Here is an 11518-nt window from a genome sequence, read left to right as displayed (position 1 = left end):
ACACCACCTGAATTACTTACACGAAAAACAACAGTTGAAATACCCAAAAATATAAAATTCTACCTTGCAGAAAACGAAACATCACCTCGATTAGAATGCAAATATGCAGTAAAAACTGATATTGAACAATCACAAATAAATAATTTACAACATTTCCCACTTTATTTAGATTGTCAAAATAATCATTATGAAGTTGACCTACTTGGAACATCAACTTTTAAACCAATTCCATATTCTCAATGGATAAAAAATAACACCCAACAAAAACGAACAAAACAACACCTACCTAAAAAAGACCATTTTCCACTAATTGAAAAAGAAGATTTAACTGATAAAATAAATTTATCAGGACCACAAACAAATGATTCAAAATACACAATAAATCAAGTTTTTGACCTTCACGACCCACTTGATACAATACCATTATCTAAATTAGAAATCGAAAACATTTTTCTCCCCCCAACAGAAACAATTACAATTTCAACACTGAAACAATATCAAAACCTTGACCCAGTAATTCGACAACTAAAATCATGGCACAAATATAAAACTAAACCTATCAAAGCAGATTCAACCATTCTAGGAAACAAAACACTCCTCCGATACTTTCGCAAGTTTAACAATACAACAATTAACGAAAATACAGACCTTTTAGAGTACAACCTTAATGAATCTACAGTTCCCTGTCTCCCTATAAGTATGATTCTTATAGCTTTTAATATTTCACATACACAAAACATTAAAGGACACTCTGGATCAGAGAAAACATATTCAAATTTTATACAAAATTTTTACTTCCCAAATGCACCAATTTGGATAAAAGTACTATGCAATGATTGTATAGTATGTCAATTAAATAAACCTTACCCAAATCAAAAACAAATAGCACAAAAACAAGATTTTAAAGGACAAAGTTTATACTTTAATCATCGTATCTCATTTGATACTAAAGGACCAATTTCACCCTCATCAGAAGGAAACTCCTACATTATGGTAATTGTTGACGCATTTACACATTATGTAGCACTTAACCCAGTACCACATTGTAACGCTTATTACGCATACACAACACTTTATGAACACTGGATAGCAAAATTTGGACTACCAGAAATTTTAGTCACAGACAATGGTACAGAATTCATAAATAATGAAATAATAACACTATGTCATTTATACAACATTAAACACAAACCACGTACATCTCATGCACCTTGGACAAACGGCTTAGTCGAAGGTATGAACCGTTCACTACAAGAATATCTTAGATGTATCATCAACGGAAATGATACCAAATATACCGAATGGTCAGCAGATGTAAAATTATTTCCATTAGCATATAATTCACAAATCACGACAACTTTAGGAATGTCACCATACGAAATGGTTTTCAACCAAAAGCCACGCAAACCAATAATGTTTACAGCAAATTCCCATAAAAACGCACAAGGTTATTGTCAACCAAATAAAGACTCAATTTGTTATAACCTACCATTACATACGCACGATGAAGATCATTTTCATCACCCACAAATCCTTAAATTAGCCTCCGGTACACACACCGAATGGATTTTAAATAGAGATAAGAAACACAATGAAATTTACCAAAAAATAACGAAAAAGTTATTACAAAGACAAAACATAAATGAACAAATCAATTCACGTTTTACACCAGCTTCCGATTTAAAAATTGGAACATTTGTTTTAATACCTAATTTTAATACTCAAAAAGGAATTTCTAAAAAATTACAACCCCTCCGAAAAGGACCCTATCAAATAATTGCAAAACCCACAGATGTCACATATAAAATTATCGACTCAAACAAAAAAGAAATCGTTCAGCATCGAAACAACCTATTACCTTATTACCCAAAAGAATACGCACTCCGCGAATTAACCCAATTATATTCTTTCACAGGATTAAAAATTATTCAAAACGAACCACATCTGAAAAACACAGAACAAAATGATAACCCCACCGAAAATCAAAACACAAAACCAATCGCTACCAAAAACAATACACAAAACCATAAAGAATCTCCAAAACAAAGAAAAAATAGAAAAATGACAGAACAAATAATACCCCAAGAAGAAATAGACAAATCAGAACATAGAAAGACAACAAGACTCCGAAATCAACCACGTAAAAACTACAAAATGTTCATCCCCCAATCTAAAATATTAAAGAAAGTAGAATTTAAAAAGTAATTTTAAAATTTTATACTTCACAATCTTGAAACCTCCGTAACATTTTTCATTTCCATTTTTCAAAATAACATGCTCACAAGTACGCAATAATTCTAGTTCAAAATAGACCAATAGGATTCATCCAATCCGCCACTTTCTCTAACTCAAACTAAGATCAATTAGACGAATAATCTAGAACTCCAGGCACATCTCTAACTATAACTTTACAACCTCCAGGTCAAAAATAAGCAAACCACTCCAACTTGACAGCTAAAATAAATATCACCATAATACCGTACCCCTCCCTTATCTAATAACCCAAAGATCAACAATATTTCCCCAACTCAGACCACGAATACCCCCAAAACAAATTTGATAACTTAGCCTAAAGTCACAAAATGAAGATTTTAATTAGCCTAAAGTATAAAAATCTCACCATACCCCGGATCATTTGACAAACAAAAATAAAGAAAAAGACGACCTCCCAGTCACCATGAAAATTGCCCCCAACAATTTTTTACGAAACTCAACCCACTTGTCAAAAAACTAATAAATAATTCGACCACACTAGAAAATCGCCTCAAACAGCAAAAAATATTCGACAAAGAGATCATTTCTTAAATGCTTTTCTCTCAAACAGTCGCTCAAATATTTATCAATTTTAAACATTTTTTTTCAATACTTCAAGTCTTTATAATCTTTCTTTTTGATATCATCGAATCTTTTCTAATAATCATAATACTTTTTTGTAACATTTTTTTAATTTTCTACACAATAATTGAACTATTCCTCCAACTTTCCAAAACCCTTGAATATATCCACAGGTACGATTTTAACAACTTGTCTAAATGATACGAACAATTTTCAGTAGAACTGATATTTTTTTATTGTTTGTAATTTTCATAACATTTCTATCATCCCTCATTTTGACAATATGTAAATGTATAAAGAAAGCAATCATTACATTTGCCCTAGCAACAATTTTTCTAATTCTTTTTTTAGAAGAATATTATAATAAACATAAACCCTCTCACTAAAGTAACAATTTAAAAATCCATCAAAAATTGCTACCCAACAGTCACAGAATCAGTCTTCACCGACATCATCCCAAGATAATCCAACACCACCTTCAACTACTCAAAACCCTCAAACATCTACACGAATTTCTTTTCAAGACAATCCATACACCTTTGAAGAAAGGCACGCTCGTTTATCTGAACCACTAGAACCAGTTCAACGACAAGCATCCCTAAGTGAACCAACATATAATCTTTACCCAACACTACCACAAGAACTAAGTAGAATACGAAACCTTAGTCAAAACCAAAACACAGCAGAAATAAATAGACAAATTATACATCCTCGACGAAATAGAAATTTTCAAACTCCCCGAGTTCATTTTGATATACCTCAATCCCCAACACAAACCACTCCAGAAAACACCACTGGTATCACACCAGAAACTCCTACACTTTTTTCACAACGAAGCACTTCAAGTCTACCTTCAGACTACTTAGGTTCAACACCAACATCTGAACAGATACGTGAAAATCCCTTTAACCCCCCAAACCTAACATCACGACTGCCATATTGGACTACAAATTCATTCACACAAGGTGAACCAAATTTAGTCAATGACCCCATAGATATTTCTACGGATACAACAACATCCTCATCACTACCAGAAACATTATCACTACCATCAACACCATCAATAAGTCAATTTTCACCACTACCCTTTAACTTAAATTTTCCAAATAATCTCGACGCCAGATATCGAGAACAATCATCAATAAATATTCCTTTAAGATTAGATTGGAATACATTCACAGCACCTCCACCACTATTTGGACAACATCAAGAAAGTAACCGCCTTCATAACTGGGCACTTAATAGATTACAATATCGCCAAGATATTCACAACGATATCCGTGATCACAATATTCAAATACTCCAACAAAACAGTTTACAATTAAAATTTGAAATCACAGTTAAGTTAAATAATATTACCCAACATCCCTACCCATTAAATCCACCTAACATAACAGCTCAATCACTACCACCACCGTTTATAACTACTGAAGTAATATACAAATACGACAGATACACTAAAAACACAATTGGTTACATTACATTTTATAATCCATACTCAGGATTATCATACACATGTATATTCTAAAATTATTAATTTTTCTCCAAACCCTTTTTCTAATAACCTCAAATCAAAATATAAACCCTTCCCCTCGTACAGGACCACAAGATTTATTAGTAACACATTACGATTGCGAAGAAAATGAACAAAAAACACTACATAAATATGCAATCAATCAGGTATCACAATGTGAAACAGAACCACAAGCTATAGAAACCACAGATATAATAGCAACACTCTATTCAAAAGCCCGAGCAACAACAGTTACAGGTTATAAATTCACAGCAACATTTTCCGAAAAGAAAGTACATTGTTCACAAGTCTCGAACGGAAACAAAAACCGACTTGACCATGAATCATTCTACCAAAGTAATATAGAACGTCTTTTACATCTCAATCCCGACGATTGTAAAAATGAATTACTTAGACTAAACATCACAAAAAATAAAAACTCCCAAAGAAAATTAGTTAATTTTCAAGTTTTTTCAGACTCTGTACATCAATCACAACTTGAAAGACACCAAGGACATATAAGACTAGACGAAAAATACCCGTATAACGGCGCACACGGACGATTAACCTATGACCTACATGATAAACACTGGATACCACACATTGGTATAAATAACCCATCAAACTGCAAAGCAGACACAAAAAATAAAGGATACCAAGAAATAATGTTTTTCGATTGGAAAATACAACTCGAAAAAATACAACTCACACGAGATTTATCTGATAATACAATGATCTATCAAGGAATCCGACTACCTTGTAAAAATGATCAAGGATATTGCGACCCTACAACGAGAACACAAGCAACAATTGTTTGGTTCCCCGAAGACACATGTACAACATTTCAAGTAGCAAAAATACACGCTCGTATGATAAAATTTCACGAAAAATATTTCATACAATCAATTCCATATGAACAAGTCCATCCATCACGCAAACTAAGTTCCGATTTTCGAAACATAGACAATATAGAAAATAAATTGACACGTTTTCAAATATATCAAGAAACAGAACTTGCATGTAAATACAGGAATCCACTTCACAGAACACAATACTCTGAAATATTAGTTGAATATGAAAAAGGATTCGACATGACCACTGGTAAAGTAAAAATCGACCCATACGCCACAGGTCATCCTCTAAACGAAGGAACATCCTATATACCAGTTAATTTTGAAAAAAGCAACGGACAACCTGGTGGACATCTAAAACCTTATGACACCAGAAGCACACGCTTACAAGAATTATCACTAATGAATACTACATATTTTGGTAATATCCACTATGATATTCATTTGGATATGAAACTAGACTATACAATTAGCCGCATTTTTCAAGAAATGTCACTCTCTGAATTAGAAACACTACATCAACTATGCGAATTAGAACGAACACAAATACTACAATCACTTGCACTAGCAGTATTAAAAATACCCTACGCAGGATACTTATTATCAGGAAATAGATCAAATTTTTTAGACTACGAAGGAAACATCTTATGGTTTTATACTTGTACTAAAAAAGTATCACCACTATACGTTTTTGAAGATAAACGATGTTATAAAAGAATTCCTATCTTTTATAAGAATAAAGTACATTTCGTGGATACACTTTCACGAAGAACATATTTCTGGGATACCGCAGTCCCATGTGGATCAGAAAATAGCCACAATGTAGTACAACTAAACCCTGATGAAAACAAATATTATCTTCTCACTCCATATCCCACATTAATGCAATCACTCAAAAAATTTTCACCAGAAAGCATTCGCGCTATTGCTCGAAACCCAAATATAGACTTACAATCAATAGGAATCTATTCAAAATCAGATATTCAACATCACATTAGAACACAACAATTCCAAGAATTATTAACACAAATGGACACTATACAAAGACAATCAATAGACCAAAACTTACGCAAACTTGCAGAAACCGCAGGATTTGCCGATATCTACACGCAAGACTATAGCGGATATTTTAAAGACATAAAAGATTATATATATCTAAACGGCGAAAAATACCGTCCCCAAGATATATCACCAATTAACATTTTTAGCTTTGTTACACTCAAAAATGAGATCCTAGATTTTCTAGGATGGCCCTACTACATCTTAGAAAAATTGACTATTTTATACGCAATGTTTAACTTTATTGGATTTCTTTTCTCACTCTTAAAAGGAATCTACAATACATGTGCTATACACACACAAGTAAACAGACAAGCAAGCGTAGCACGCATACTCTTTGCAGGATTTTTTGGAATTTTTTCCACATCTATAAACAAAATTCTTTTAGACGCACAAATAAAAGAATATAACACAAAAATAACAACACGACAAAATACATACGACGAAGAACATAACAATGTCGACACACAGCCAACGGCACCACAATTACCACCCCTACCAAATAACCATCCACTATCCCTAGCCCCGCGAAATTTTAGAAATTTAGCAATCACACATAATCCAAATTTTCGACTCACCACATCACAAAGTCCCGTCCAACATATAATGACACATCCACCACAAGATGATAATACTTATGAACAAATTATTGAACAGCCCCATACCACCGCTTTTCAATCTCAAAATAATAATTTTTTTAGCCCACGATGAGCCGCCAACTTGGATCACTCCATCGATCAAATTCCCATCCAACCAACCTTACCTCTTCAATCCCAATAATACCACTTTTTGCTTTTCCGCCACCCGATTTTCCATCTAGCAATGTAACATCAGGCATGAATTCCGACACTAACTCACAAATTTCAGTTTTATACTCCATTTCACAGCTAAATAACCCGAATATTGAAACCCCCGACGAATTTGCCGACTCAGAACCATCTCCATCCAATAATTTTCATAACCCTTCTCATTTTTCTCAACCTCCTTTTCAACCCATATTATCAAATAACCCTGACCCAATCACTCCTACACCCTCTTATGCTTCCCAAGTTACCCCAACCTACTCCTCATACCATTCTGACCAATCATCTCCAGACACCCCCCGAATCTCCCCAGAGCTAGACAATTTTATTACCCTCCAACAACAACCCTACCACCTTAACACCCCGACCATAAACCAAATCTCCTCCACTACAAATTCATCCAATCCCCCTACACCCTCTTCAAATTATACCGAATCATTAGCACCATCATCCACATCAACTGAATCCTCACTCAACACTAATAGAGCTTATCGCACTTTTAAAAGAAAGTTCCCCAACCATCCTTTCCCAGCAAAACCAGGAACAGCCCGAGAATACATCAACCACCCCCAACATACTAACACTAGAGAATTTTTAGCCATCACTTTACCCTCATTTCCACAATACACCTTAAACACCCCTCATGACGCTAACGAAACACGCAACTTTGTAGACGAATACGTTTTAATGCCCACTCTCTCTTGGACCTCATACTATCATTTCACTAACCCTCTTTGCTTACCTTTAACTAACACATCCATTGATATAGACCGAAACAAAGACATGCTATATCGACTAACTACACCACTCACCGCTAGACAATTTACTTACGTTGGATATAAAAAATCACTAAAAATACACACTGCACCTAGAGCTAACGAATACACACTAGAATACTATGATCACAACATCATCAGAGCTAACCAAGATCAATTCTTAGACGACGATCGCTTCGCTAACCCACAAATCACCGAGAAATTTTTCATCAAGACACCATATGTATTTACACTAAACATCTTCGACCGAAAGTTTGATCACATTATTTCAGAAGCACTAACAAGCACACAAGCGTACGAAAGTTTTAAAGAACGCTTCCAAATCTTTTCACTAACCTTTCATTTCCTTGCACCACACGAAAGAGATTTACACTGCTCACACGATATTATGTTGCGAACTAAACAAACACATACATACAGTTACTATCGTTTCATCCAAAATCACTTTGACCTCCACACACCCTCTAGACAACCACACCATCGCTTTCAATTCATCAATTCAAAATACACTTCACCGTATTTCCTAAATTTCACATATTGTATTAAAAATACTAACCTTCATGGTATTCTTCGTAATTATGACCCCATAACCCAAATGTATATTTTCTGCCCCATCACCAAGACCTTCAACGCAGAAGAATCCCGACCCTTCCTTATCCCGCACGAGTTTGTACAGCCTATAGAAATCCCCATTTTAGAATTCATCCACAACACTAAATTTAACCACAAGTTATATAACTTAATCCAAAACACACCTTATGAGTTTGCAGTAGGCACTGAAGAACTAACCACTATTAAGGCACTTCAATTGCTTTGGCCACTACTTCAAACTAAAAATATCATCCGCATCTTAGCTAAACTACTAACAACTTCAGAACTAATTCACGATATCTTCCCCCACGGTTTTTTCCCCGACGACTAACAGGTAAGTATGAACTAAATGAATATTACTAACTAATTAAAATATTGAAAAACTCACCATTCCTTATTCATGTTTTCTTTAGATTTTTAGCCTTCATCTTCAATCATCTGAAAAATTCACAAAAGAAAAATAAAAAATAGCAAACTTCTTCAAAACTATTTAAAACCCTATTTAACTTTTGCACCAACAATTAAATAAATATAATACCAATGCAGTAAATTAATTTATAAAATTTTCCCCTAAAAGCAGTAAATCTACATATGATGAAAATTTGTATCTTAAAATTCCCCCATTACTAGCAGTAAATTTCCAAATTCTATGCAGTAAATTAATAAAATGCAATTGCAGTACTAACCTTTTGATATTTTCATTCATTCGCACAGAAATTCTATCCACACTCGCACAGCTCGCCCACGAAGAATTGTTTAAAATAATGAATTTCAGTTTCAAGTTTTCACACTCAACAACTCTAACAAATAATAACAAGTTTCAAACTTTCCTTTAACCCGGTTGGAAAGGAATCATATACTAAACAAAACTAACCAACGCAGCTTACTAAATACCACAAATCATAAAATAACAGCATGACTAAGAAAAGGAAACCAACGGTACCCAAACCGGATTAACCCAGTTTAAAACTGGATAATTTATTCTTTTGAAGACTATTACAAAGTCTTAGAAAGAAATAATAAAACACAAAAAAGTCAAAAGACAAACCCATACCACAAACAATTTGCTTTTTGGAAAAAGTACATAACCAACAAAACATAAGTAAAACCACAACAAACCCAACATAAAATGTTGTCACATAACAGGACCCCTCATAAAAACCGCATGAAATCATACTCCCACACCTGGCCTAACCCACCAGGAAAGGACGTCCTGAGCATGCTCTATAGCCGGCCTAACCCACCGTGCTACATCCACGCTTTGTGACCACACCTTTATTTTTAATAAGAGCTACTCAAGGGTGAGTAACTCTTCAAAATAACCGAACTAAAACAAAAAGCTTTTGTGAAAACAACTAACTAAAATCATAATTAAAAAATATTAAATTAATAAAAGTTTTATAAAATGTAAAATCACATGATGCAATATATAGATCAGAATACAACACCAAGGACGAACATCAAAAGACAAGACGACCTCACTACACTCGAGAGAGAATGACCAACTATAATCGATATGCCGCTCACAATCACAACTCAAAGGATTTAGAGTACGACTTGACCTCGCAGAAAAGGACTTCATTGAACTAGACCAATGACCACCTCGATGTTCAAGTATACGTACAGATCCGAGTAACCAGGCATCCCCTCCACGCACAATCTCCACGCCATTCCCGAGCTAGATCAAACACAAAAGAAGTTCTCTCCGAAGAACAGAAAAACCTGACATAGCCAACCATTCTGAAACCAGAATTGATGCTGTTGCAGAGACTCAGTCGTTGTCACAAGAAGAACACAACGTCTTGTGTCCTCAATTCCAGATCCCTGGAACTTCCTTAACAAAAAGGAAACAAAAGAAAAATGATGTTCGCCAAATACCAACGTCCATCATCCATCCTTGAACTACAAAAGAACTGTTCTAAAAAACTCTGTAAAACCCGGATGGGTGGAACCTGATCTAAACTATATTTTATGATTGGATAAATTAAATGTTTTACCAATGTAAAGTATTTAATATTAACCAATCATGATCCATCTAACTAACAACCCACTTATTTGTAAGTGCTGAAGTTACTTGTAATTTCAGCACCAGAGAGATTTGAATTTAACTTAGAAATTAGTTGGACTCTCCCGAGCACTTCAGCAGCCGCAATAAACCAGTATACCCTAGATCTATTGAGCCTAGCAGAGACTAGTTAAACAACCTGAGACTAGATAGTATAAGAGTAAGATTAGGATCGGTATTAGACTAAGAAGTTGCACGAATCTATCCGGCCGAAAATAAGATAGCGTGACGAGCAGACGGTGTACCCTATCCGAAATTACTCTATGAGTTACACTCCAGTCCTAACTCAAGAGCGATAGATTTTGCTCCCAAAAAATGGTTTTACCTTCTGCAAAAACGTTTAGGGGCATACGCCAGGCTTCGCTCTTTGATTGAGCAATAAGGTTTTGAAAAACTAAGGAACACTTTTTTCGGACCGGAAACCAAACCATTTGAAAAAAAAAAAAATTCGGGTTTGAGGCGTTGATTTTTATGTGCTTAGGTAACAGTTTCTGTAGGACTTAAGCACGTCTCAAGTTTGTCAAGGGAAAATTTGACCTCTTTTTTTAATCGCCGAGCTTGTTGCTTATTACTTTTGTTCACCGGTCGAAATCTGTTTGCCGCGGTCTTCAACTTGGAGTCATTAGGCAGTCAAACAAGATTTTCTCTTATATATTCCTGAGAGCTGATAGCTTAAATTCCTGAAAAAACATTTGAGCAATACATGATATCAATTTTTTTGCGTTTGGGCACAAACGAGAATGCTGTTTTTTAGTCATACCGAAGCAGGCAGAGGAAAAATTGCAAAGGGACCACTTTGCAACGGGACCACCTGACGGAAATTGATACTAATTTTTCTGAACTAAAGTAGCAGTATGGTATTCAAAAAAGAGTTAAGAAAGAATCAAGACTCACGAATCAGCAGATAATGTGAACTACTTCATGGTATGTAGATAATATACTAAGAACAAGAACTGTGAAAAGAGACTCGAAGGAACTCTTCAGAGTAAAAAAGACTCTGCATTCAAACGTACTAGTTAAAATTA

This window comes from Symsagittifera roscoffensis, chromosome 4 (genome assembly GCF_963678635.1).
Source record: "Symsagittifera roscoffensis chromosome 4, txSymRosc1.1, whole genome shotgun sequence".
Lineage (NCBI taxonomy): Eukaryota > Metazoa > Xenacoelomorpha > Acoela > Convolutidae > Symsagittifera > Symsagittifera roscoffensis.
Note: the sequence above shows the minus strand (reverse complement) of the source record.